The sequence below is a fragment of the Nicotiana attenuata genome, chromosome 5 (genome assembly GCF_001879085.1).
Source record: "Nicotiana attenuata strain UT chromosome 5, NIATTr2, whole genome shotgun sequence".
Classification (NCBI taxonomy): Eukaryota; Viridiplantae; Streptophyta; class Magnoliopsida; order Solanales; family Solanaceae; genus Nicotiana; species Nicotiana attenuata.
In genome coordinates this window covers 27,045,863-27,057,484 of record NC_031993.1, presented here as the reverse complement: position 1 = coordinate 27,057,484, position 11,622 = coordinate 27,045,863, and the positions used below count along the sequence as shown (strand labels likewise).

The 11,622-nt window shown below is 35.9% G+C and overlaps 1 pseudogene; it reads left to right on the top strand.

The window, feature by feature from the left end:
* LOC109225558 lies at positions 3,256 to 8,254 on the top strand (annotated as a pseudogene).

Genomic DNA, 11,622 nt, shown 5'->3' with positions numbered 1-11,622 from the left:
TCGAACTCGCTTCCCGTGTGTAACTGTTATTTTTGATACCTTCTTCGCTGTTGTGTAAGTTACGAGGTTGATTTCTTCTCCTCCTACTTATGACATTAACCGTCCTTTTCGGTGAAGGGGGTTTTGGAGGCTCCTGCCTATTTTTCATATATGCCTGCTTTCCCTTTTCACTAAATAACTCAGTTAAATATCCTTGTTTTAATAAATGTTCTACTTCACCTTGCAGCAATCTACAATCCGTCGTTTTCTGACCGTGATCGTTGTGAAATTCACACCAAAAATCAGGATTTCTCCTGTTCGGGTTTGATCTCATTTCCCTTGGCCAGCGTACCTTGTCTCCCATGCTCCTTAAAATAGCCACCAACTCGGATGTGCTGACATTAAAACTGTAACCGCCGATCTTTGCCTTCGAGCTTTTGTCATCATCTCGCGTCTCTCGCGTGTTCCTTTCTTTTCCGAACCTTGATGATGAACCTGACTCTCTATCTCTTGATTTATGATTGTACCTTGGGTTTTCCTGTTTAGAACATGAGTCTCTTCCTGATGGTCCCATGTATGGCTCGTACCTGCTTTTTCCGGACCTTTTTTCAATTTCAGTTCGTCTTGAACTTACCCTTTCATCCCTTCGAGATTGAATAATGATATCCTCTTCTATCCGTAGCTTCGTGCTATATCTATTATAAACATCATTCCAAGTTGTTGCTGGAAATTCACGCAGACTTTCCTTGAGTCTCCTTGTTGCTTCTGAACTATTTTCATTTAGATTGCTTGCAAATGCCATAGCTACCCAGTTATCTGGTACGCGTGGCAACATCATCCTCTCTCGCTGGAATCTGTCCACGAATTCCCTGAGCAGTTCCGTATCCCCTTGCTTTATTTTGAAAATATCCTCCGTTCTTTTCTCAACTTTTTGAGCTCCCGAGTGTGCTTTGATGAATGAATTTGCAAGTTTAGCAAAAGAATCTATAGAATTTTTGGGTAAAAGAGAATACCATGTTAGTGCTCCCTTATTGAGTGTTTCTCCGAATTTCATGACCAACACTGATTCAATTTCTTGCTTGGTCAAGTCATTGCCTTCTACACCGGTTGTGAATGCAGTTACGTGATCCCTTGGATCAGTTGTCCCATCATATTTCGAAATGTCGGGCATCTTGAATTTCTTCGAAATTGGTAAAGGGACTGCACTTGGCTTCTAAGGTTGTTGTGAGTATTTGTCTATATCTATTCCCCTGATTATAGGCCGCACTCCAGATATTTTCTCTATGCGGTCGCTCTGCTCCTTGAGCTATTTCTGCAAAGTTAGTACCAAATTTTGTAAATCAGAATTAACTAGGTTACATGAACCTCCATCACGGGATTCGCTATGAGTTCCTCCACTGCCTGAATTAACGAGTCCTGAGCGAGGATTTTCTAATGTGTTGTTGTTTAAAGTTGATGTTGGCGGCACGACTGACAGCTGGTTAGCAAAGGCCTCAAGGGCATTGCTGACCTGTTCAGCAATTAACTTTTTCAAAGCTTCATTAATAGCCTCATCATTTTTAAATTGATCATTCACATTTGACCGAGACCCATCAAGAGTTCCTTCTCGAGATTGTCGAGGAGAATTTCGTGGGAAGGGACCGGAGTTCATGTGCCTTGCAGATTCTCCTGTTGTTGGTGACCTCATTGATTGTTGTCATTTGCATTCGACATGATTGTTTTGACGAAAAATGCGATTCAGAAAGTAATAGATTATCAGATTCCCGGCAACGGAACCAATTTGTTTAACCAGAAAATATGAAATTCAGGTCAAAGCGTATTTTTTAGAAGAACTCGGGTTACTGATAATCAAATTTAAAATAAGTAAGAAGAATTGAGATGATTGATAGCTGAGTAAAAAGAAAGCAAAGTAAATCAGTGTATTCCGATAATATTGTCCCTTTACAAGTGTTATATCTCTCCCTTTATAGCTATCTCTCAATAATACGTTTCCTTTCCTCTCATAATAGAGCCATTATGAGCAATTAATGACATTTAATATAACGTTATAATTGGTAATCGTAACTGTTTCGTGAAGAGTCTATAACGTTTTCCATCATTGATGCTCATTAATTGTGGATAATTATTTGTACTTTTTGCTATCCAGGTTCATTCCTCTGATGTCTTTTCATATTACCAAGAGGCTCGAGTGATTGTTCCTCCCTGTTTTTCTTGAATCTCTGCCCGTGCCTGTCAAAGCTCGTGCCTCTTCAACTATCCTTTGCCAGTTGTCACTCTTTTATTGATCCACGTATCTTGGTATATCATCACATAATTAATTCGATATGTTAACTTGATTTTCCCAATACAAAATATTACAAGGACTAAAAAGTCGGTCATTTGATTAGCTATTGCACCTTTCATATGAGATATAACTAATTTTATCATTTTAGTACAAACTAGTATTTGAGACTAATTAATAATAATCCCTTATTTTATCCAGTGATGGTTATACCTTATCCCACTAACCAAACAATTCTAGGAGCCTGTTTGGACATACAAAATTTTTTCTTTTTTTCAAAATTTCTATTGAAAACAATGTTTGGTTATCAAAATCTTCCCAATTTTTTCAAATGCGCTTGAAAATGCATTTTCAAATTTGAAAAACTGGTTCTTACCAGTTTTTCAATTGAAAATGAGAATTTGCTAGTTTTTAATTTTACAAATTTACCCTATACTTCTAAAATATATAAAATGACCCGATCAATTATTAACCTACATGTTTGATAACAATGGTAATAGCAGTGGGAAGCGGACTATGTTGGAAAATGTGATATTGATTTTGCATCTTTTGTGTATTGCAGTAAAGCAGAATATAATAACAGTTAAACAATAACATGTTTGATTGTTTATTTTAAGTAGGATAATCAAATTGGGATGGTTTTGATATTTTTTACAAGCTGTGGGGTATAAATCATGTTTCATGATTTTGAAAAAAAAAAAAAACCAAATATTTTGCAAAAATTATAACCAAATACAACTTTATCTTCAATTCAAATTTTAGTGAAATCCAAATTTAATTTTTTTTTTTTGAAATTCATGTCCAAACGCCTACTAGGAATAAAAAGTGTTATTAACCCGAAAAAGAAAAAGAACACTTTCATCCTCAATTTTACTAAGCCCACCAACAGTGCGTGGAGTTGACTAAATATTGTTCCCCCCAAAAGGTGTGACAGCACTGACCGGTGGACTGACCAGCAAAATCACATCGATAACCACGTATAGTATGTGCATTAATGGGAACTTTCTGAATACTGAAGACTCTTTCTCTCTAGAAATCTTCTTATAGCTACACTTGTTTTCATCTCAATCTTCAAGCTTTGTTGTTTAATGGAAGTGAAAACTCACGCTCTTTCTGCTTTTGATTTCAACTCTCAGCCTCCGTACAATTCCCATATAGAACAATCGGAGCTCCGTGCTTCGGATATTTGGAGCTCCGACATGTCCGTTTCTTCCAATGGCGGGGAATATTGCGAACGGTCTGCTGCAAATGCTGCCATGAAAGTGCAGAAGGTTTACAGGAGTTACCGTACGCGGCGCATGTTAGCGGACTCTGCCGTGGTTGCTGAAGTACTTTGGTATTGCTCAATAATAATTAACATGTTACATGAACTTCTATAAATTTTCATCTATTATAATAGTGTGTACTATATATTCGTCTATTATTTTTATATTTTTATTTTATCTTATACAAGTATATCAGTTTGAGATGAGCTTTATTACTTAAGGGAGCATATGGTCTAGATTCTAATTTTAACTTGTTTGGGATTGAAGGTGTAGTAGTTGTTGTTGTCGTCCGTCTTTGTCTCTATCTGCTGGCAGAGTTACCCGATATATGTGATGGTGGAAGGTAGCAAGTACCCGATCGAATAGTTGAGGTGTGCACACGTCGGAAAAATACTGAAAAGGAAGGATAATAGTTATTTCAATAGCACTCTAAAAGGACTAATCATGTGTATTTGTGTCGTTTACTGTGTTATTCTGTGACGAACCTGATAAGACATATTAATTGTTGTCGTCGTCTATTATTATGCTCTGTCTTACATTGAAAGGGAAGATAGTAATTATTTCAGATTTTCAATAGCACTCTAACAGGAGTAATCATAGTATATTTATTTGTGTTCTTTACTGTGTTATTCTGCGATGAACTTGATGAGGCGTAGTAATTGTTGTCGTTAATTATTAACTCTGTTTACTCTGAAAAGGAGGGAAGTAATTATTTCAATAGCACTCTAAAAAGGAGTAATCATAGTATATTTATTTGTGTTCTTTACTGTGTTATTCTGCGATGAACTTGATGAGGCGTAGTAATTGTTGTCGTTAATTATTAACTCTGTTTACTCTGAAAAGGAGTGTAGTAATTATTTCAATAGCACTCTAAAAAGGAGTAATCATAGTATATTTATTTGTGTTCTTTACTCTGTTATTATGTGATGAACTTGAAGGTGGCAAGCCATAGATTATGCTCGATTGAATCACAGTACAATTTCTTTCTTCAATTTTATGAAACCTGAAACGGCCTCTTCCCGGTGGAATCGCATATGCTTAAATGCTTCCAAGGTATTGCTAATTTTCATTTCCCATCAAATCATATATACTTTTTTCGATAATATACCTAACTTGAGGAAGTTTCAGGTTAGCACTAACTATTTAGAAGAAAAGAAAAAGAAAAGGGAATTTTTAATTGTATTTAGATATTTTTTTCAGGTGGGTAAAGGTCTATCCAAAGATGCCAAAGCTCAGAAATTGGCATTTCAACACTGGATTGAAGCAGTGAGTTACTGTGCCTTCTCCTTTGGCTCCATTTCCAGCTCTTTGAATATTCCCCATTTAATTTGTTGATTTTTATAATTTTTGTTTTTTGATCTTGGTATTGTTGCACTATAGATTGACCCACGCCATCGTTATGGGCATAACTTGCATATTTATTATGAAGAATGGTGTAAAACTGATTCTGGTCAGCCCTTCTTCTTTTGGTAAGAATTTTGACATTGTTTGTTCTCAGAAATTGTTTTAAAAAATTTCGTTGTTTTAGATTTTTCCATATCTTTTTTCCAGCCAAACACTATAAGAAAAAAGCTTTTCAGTTTTTGAGAAAAACTAAAAGCACCTTTCGAGTAGTTGTCCAACTCTTTTTGTAAAAGCTGAGAAAACTTTTCTCGAAATTGTGTTTGGTCGAAAATGTTTTTCTGAAATGTTAAGAAGGTCCTTTACGAATCTAAATACATATTGACTTGATATTCAAACACGAATTTTTTTTTAGTTCTTGTATCTGAAACAAACTCCAGAAGCGGAACTGTTCTTTTGGTTCCCATTCGTAGCGACTTGATAAAGTCAAAATAAGTGCAAATCTGTTCCAACATTATCTAATGTTTCTAACCCAAGATGAAATACCTGTGCTTCTCGTAAAGTTTTGAAGTTTAAAGGAAATCGAGGCATTCTTCTACTGTATCTTGGTGAAATATTCTTATTTTACCTTAATATGAAGTCCAAGAACATTCTGCGTTATTGGTTTCTCCTTTTTCCTGGTGCGGTTTATTGAAGATATTTATAAAGATGTACAAATCCTAACGGATGTTCTGTAAGGTTACTTAGAAGTTTCTAAAAAAATTGCAGGTTGGATCTTGGAGATGGCAAAAAGGTTGATCTCAAAGAATGTCCAAGATATAAGCTTCAGAAGCAAAGTATCAAGTACCTTGGACCTGTATGTATCGAATCTTTTGTTACTTTCACTCTGCATATCCTGAAGCTTAATGTCAATCATTAGTTATAACAGATAACTGCCTTAAATACTTGTGTGGACACTATTACTCTTTAGTCTATAAGATTCTGATTAGCACTATTTTACACTATCTGATATGAATATAGTTCTTTTGCATGTTCAAGTAGCCCATTTTTGTCCCCTAAGTGAAGCTATTAACTTCTGCATTATCCGTTAGTCGCACTGCCTGGTATTAGCGTGCAGTTACTGATTGTTTCCTCTTAATATTTCTTTTGTCAGCAAGAAAGAGAACATCATGAATATATCGTTGTTGAAGGTAGAATTGTGCATGCAAAAACTGGAAATCTTCTTGACACTACTAAAGGGTTGCCAGGGGCAAAGTGGATTTTTGTGATGAGCACGTCAAAAAGACTCTATGCTGGTGAAGTGAGTGGTAAAATAGTTACTCTATAAATGCTTTTCGATAAATATCCTTGTTATTCTTAGTAAAGTTTGTTTTTGTAATGTTTATCAGAAAAAGAAAGGAATGTTTCATCATTCCAGCTTTCTTGCTGGTGGGGCTACTTCAGCTGCTGGAAGACTAGTGGTAGAGGATGGAAGAGTGGTGGTATATCACTTTCTGTTATCTCAATTATGTCTGTCATCCCAATTTTACTCTGTCAACTGTTTGTGGAAGTAGTAAAGGGCGTATTTTTCAGATCAAACTGATTAAGTAGCTTCCATTTCCTTTCGTCACACTATTTGTCTGACTAGGTAACCAATCCAAGCGGGCGACTGCCAAATGCTGAACTCATACTTTCTCAAACTCAAAAATACTTGTTTATGGCAGTGATAATTTTCAGTTATTAATGTCTGATGTTTGTGAAATCATCCTAATTGATCAATATTTTTCATCACTAATAAAACCACCATATCCAAGTTGATACTACCTTCGGACTTCTGTGGAAATTCTTTTCATGATCGTACACCCTGGCTTATAGAGATGAAACTTTAGAAGAAGAAAATTGTTTACCTTTTTGTCTTCCGCATTACATAAATGTATTCAACAGATTTATTTGCGAAATGAAAGGTGTGAAAGAAAGAGGATATGCCACCTGAACTCTTTACATGCGACTTGAAAGCAGAATCTAAGTTGCTGTTTACAATCATTTGCTTGAAGCTGTGCTGTATTCTTGACATTTATTCCTTCCAGTCTATTTCAGCATATAGTGGACATTATCGGCCAACGGAAGATAGACTTGAAAGTTTTTTATCATTTCTCAATGAAAATGGGGTCAACTTGGATGGAGTTGAGGTTAGTGATTCTTTTTGTGTGCCTAGTGTTACTTACTCCTTTTAGTGTTATTGTTTCGACGCTCTGAACAATCAAATTTATTGGTACTTATTGAATTAATATTAGGAAATGCACCAAGACAGTGTCAAAGAAATTGAAAAGTATAATCTAGGAGCGGTGCAAGCCCTCCAACCCATCAAAGCCAGGCATCAAATAACTGGGATTATTCTCCTTGCAAAAACAAATTAAAAAAAGTTTTTAAAAAAAAAATTCTTGATATTAACGGTAGGATTCAACTCGATCTTGCTCTTCTTTGGTACTGAATGATATATTACATGAATGCTTACCTTACTGTCTACTTTGCATATGATTTTACTTGCCTTTCTTCATGATAACTTCTCCACTTTTGGACTAATATTGTCCATGTCTTTTCTGATTCTATCATCAGATTGGAAAGGCAAACGAAGCCTATGAAAGCTATGATGATGGGATGTCTATTGAAAGTGGCTCAGCATATGAATTTTCAGCTCTATCAGATTCTCCTTCTCAAGCTGATTTTCCAAAGGAAGAGGAAGAAAGCCTTTCCTCGGAATCAGCTGGAAATATGATAGCTCAAACGAGTAGGTATAACCGATCGCTCTCTGGTGGTCTTCATATCCCAATAGCAGATGTGCCAAAGACTGCAATACTGCGAAGGATCCATTCCGAGAAGTCCACCAAGTCGTATCAACTGTGGGGCATCAACTTTCCGTGGCATGGTCAACAGGTGCTGGACCAAGAATTGGCTGTGTTGCTGACTTCCCTGCTGAGCTAAGATGGCAGGCCTTGGAACTGACTAACCTCTCACCTAGACCTTGTTCTGTATGATCAACTCCCAGGGCAATTCGTACTCTTGTTTAACTTGCAGCTTATCCCTCTCTACTTCTTGGCAATAGCATCATAACTCCTCTTGAACCTAGCTTCCGCGTAAATGTATTCTGTAGCCGTGTGTAGAGAGTATAAATGCCTGGTTCTTCTGCTTATTCTCTCAGCTGTTTTTTCTACTGTACTTTTGTTCATCCTCCTTCCTGATGGGCTAAAACGGCCCAAAGATACTCTTAACATGGTGTGTGAACAAAGCGGACAATATCACACCATGGTAAGAGTATCTTTGGGCCATTTTAGCCCAACACCTATCTCCAGGTTAAAATTTCCATGTGGGACTTTCTTTTCCACGTTAAAATTTGGTATTCTTTATCTTCTGTTATTTTTGGGTTTGCCTCTTCCTCGACAGAACACTTCCAACTTCCAGCTTGCTTTTAAAATATCTCTTGGGTCGATGTTGCCTCAGAAGTCAAGTAGTTTGGTTATAGTTGAATGATAAGATAGCTGGATATAGAATCTGCACTGTTGGCTCTTTGAACCAGCTGATGGATCGAAGCCAGACTTCATCCTGGCAAATTAACTGGTGTTTAAAACTTCTCTTCAAACCAATTACTTTTCTTTCTTCGCATTGGCGTCATTGATAATAGATGTGAAAATAACATAGAGTACGTCGCTTGAGAATAGCGCCACACTACAGGATCACGCCAATATAGAGTCCAGGGTCTTCTCTTATTTGGCTAGAGAAATGTTACATTAACTTACATACTAGTGGGCAGACACAGACACACACACACAGTAGTTCGGCCAGCACAGGTCCAAGCCCTCAAGTTAAGGTTCCTTATCAGAACTCACATTTCCTGCATCTTAACCACAAAGTCATCAACATGATTTGATATCAAATTATGTATGTGAGTGTTGCCGTTGATAGGCAGATATGCTTGTGTAAACGACATTTGACATTGTTGTAATTGACTTATATATGTAGGAAAAATGTGAGGAAGCAATGAATCACTTGAGGACATGGAACACCTTTATCCAATGTAGTAGAGTTGAGATGATAACTTTTTTCAATTGATGATTTTGAACAAAACCTTGTAAACTAATAATATCCACAAATCATTCTCAGCTACAAAGATGTGTTAGACCCTAAACTAATAATACGCGGAAAACAAAAAAGAATATAAAAATCAACCAAACATGCGACTATTATATAAACTAGATGGCCCGTGCCCGTGCACAGCACGGGCATATGTCCAACCTAGCTATTTATTCTAGTTATTCCTGCAAAATTCTCATAAGGTTTTGGATGTCATAAATAAAATATCTATATGGGACAAAAGCACTGTACTTGAATCCTCAATGGTACTATAAGAACTCGACCACATAAAATGTCATATCATATACATTATTCAGTCCCTTTGGGGACATCCGATAAAAAAAATACATTATTCATGTTTATGGCATGGATGACAGAAACCAAGCACCTCAAAGTGCAACATCACAAGTTCTTTCCAGTCCCAAAACATATGCACTTAGAGTTTGTCTAAGTGTTGAAACTTCAGCATCATGCATCCTTCCGTCAATAGTAAAAGCACAAGCTTACTGCTTGGAAGAAACATTACATTTAACTTTTCTTTAAAGGCTTCATCTGACAATTGATACAAAGTAAAGACAAACCGCTAAAATCATCTACTACAAAAATAACAGAAGTGAATTAAGTGTCCCAGCATGGAAACAAAGCAGAGGCATTTTCATGTATCTGTTAACCGTGTAAGTGCAACTTGACAGCTTAAAAGATACGTCAAAGTTCAGGATATAAATTCTGCGAAAGCATTTCAATTGTTGCTGGAAGTAAATTCAAATAGTCCCTGACACCATATAAGACTATGGGCAGGTTATGAATTAAGTTAACCCACTTTATGGCATTGGAATATTTGCTAGAGTAGAACATCGAAAGTTATTTTCATAGATATGTTGATATCTTGAGAATCATGAGGTAATTACTTTCTCTTATATAATATTATATTCATTCTAAAGAAGTTTAGGCAAACGGTTCAACACAAAGCTAAAGACTGTTATACGGAATATAATGAAAAAAAAAACTAGAGAGTTCAATGGTGATTCTTTAGCTCAAATAGGCTTTGTCATAACTCTTTTTTGCCTTCCTAAGTAGATGGAGTGGATGTTTTAGTACCCCCACCCCCCCCCCCCCGACTAAACAATTTTAATAAAAAAAAGTCACAATACCTGTTTGTTTCTTGTATCCTCTGAGGAAACCATGTATAAATACGTAATGAGTAGCTGGAAAGTAAAAGAATATTTTCTATGATTTTAACACACAGGGAAAATGAACACATACAAGATTTCAATTTAGTCTACTGATAGAAAAGAAAAGAAAAAGAAAAACAGGTGTTGTACCAACACACTAATTAACACAGGTATATTAGGTTATGGGGCCTGCACTATTCTCATCTCTTCGTTTTCTCTATTTTGGCTCTTTTAGGTTATATACATGATTGCAACACGACGGAGGATAAAATTACTTACATATGAAGTCTTCAAGAGCCTGGACTTTGAATTCTGTTGGCAATTTCACTTTGAACTGCTCTAAGATTTCGATCATTCCGTACATAAGTTCACTTCAAGAATGGAAATTCAATTAATTTTGCTCTTAGATCCCATACGTAGTGTACCTATAGAGGTTTCATAACAGAAAGTCACAAAAAATAATATGAAATAAACTTACTCATCAGCCAATAATTCGTTTGGTCAAATTTAATATAGGCTAAACTCTCAATCTGGTAAAAGCATTCCATTGTGTTGTCCAAAAGGGCAGAGACTGTGTGAGGTAGCCCGGTGCACTAAGCTCCCGCTATGCACAGGGTCTGGGGAAGGACCGACCATAAGGGTCTATTGTACGCAGCCTTACCCTGCATTTAAACAGTCTCTGCAAGAGACTGTGTGAGGAACAACTAAAATAACAAACATTTGGCCACGAGAATGGTTCAGCAAAATAGAAGCAGAGGCTCCATGATTTTGCAACACTAACACCTTTAAAAGCCATAGAATAAATCAATATTATAAACATCATTACTCACAACAAGATATAAGAACATATAATACGTGCTCATTCAGGCTGCAGGTTCCTTGCATATTAAATGACACGAAATCATATTAGAATTGCCGTTAAATTTATGCTTCACTCATTCATCTCCAGTTTCATAAATAAATGAGTCAATTCCCATAAATTTTTGGTTTAGGCAGCAGTTCACCAAGTATTTGTGACACTTTATAAGCAAATAGTTATAAAATTGTGGCATATAATCAACTAAAGCTGCTTTACAACTTTACCTTGCAAAAGAATAATTACTGTTAGGATGACATAATAACTCAATAGTCTAAAAATTTTCGCTAAAATTTATTAATTCAAAATATTGATACATATTAATTCTTCTTCTATTTGCAGCTCACGCCTCAATCATAATTCTGTTTTTAATCTGTCATTCTACATAATTTTTTTACTTTTGAATAAGCTCATGCAAATATAAGTTCTTCTTAAGAACAATAATTGTAGAATATACTTTTTTGGTGAAGAACAATAGCAAACTGAGAATGCATAAATCACAAAGCTAAAAAAATATGAGTTTTGTAAGTTGAAATAAATAAAATATGAATCCTCCATTTTATCTAAATGTTGCTGCAAAGAAAAATGCCAAAAATATTTTTAATAAGGCCCAGGAGGCAT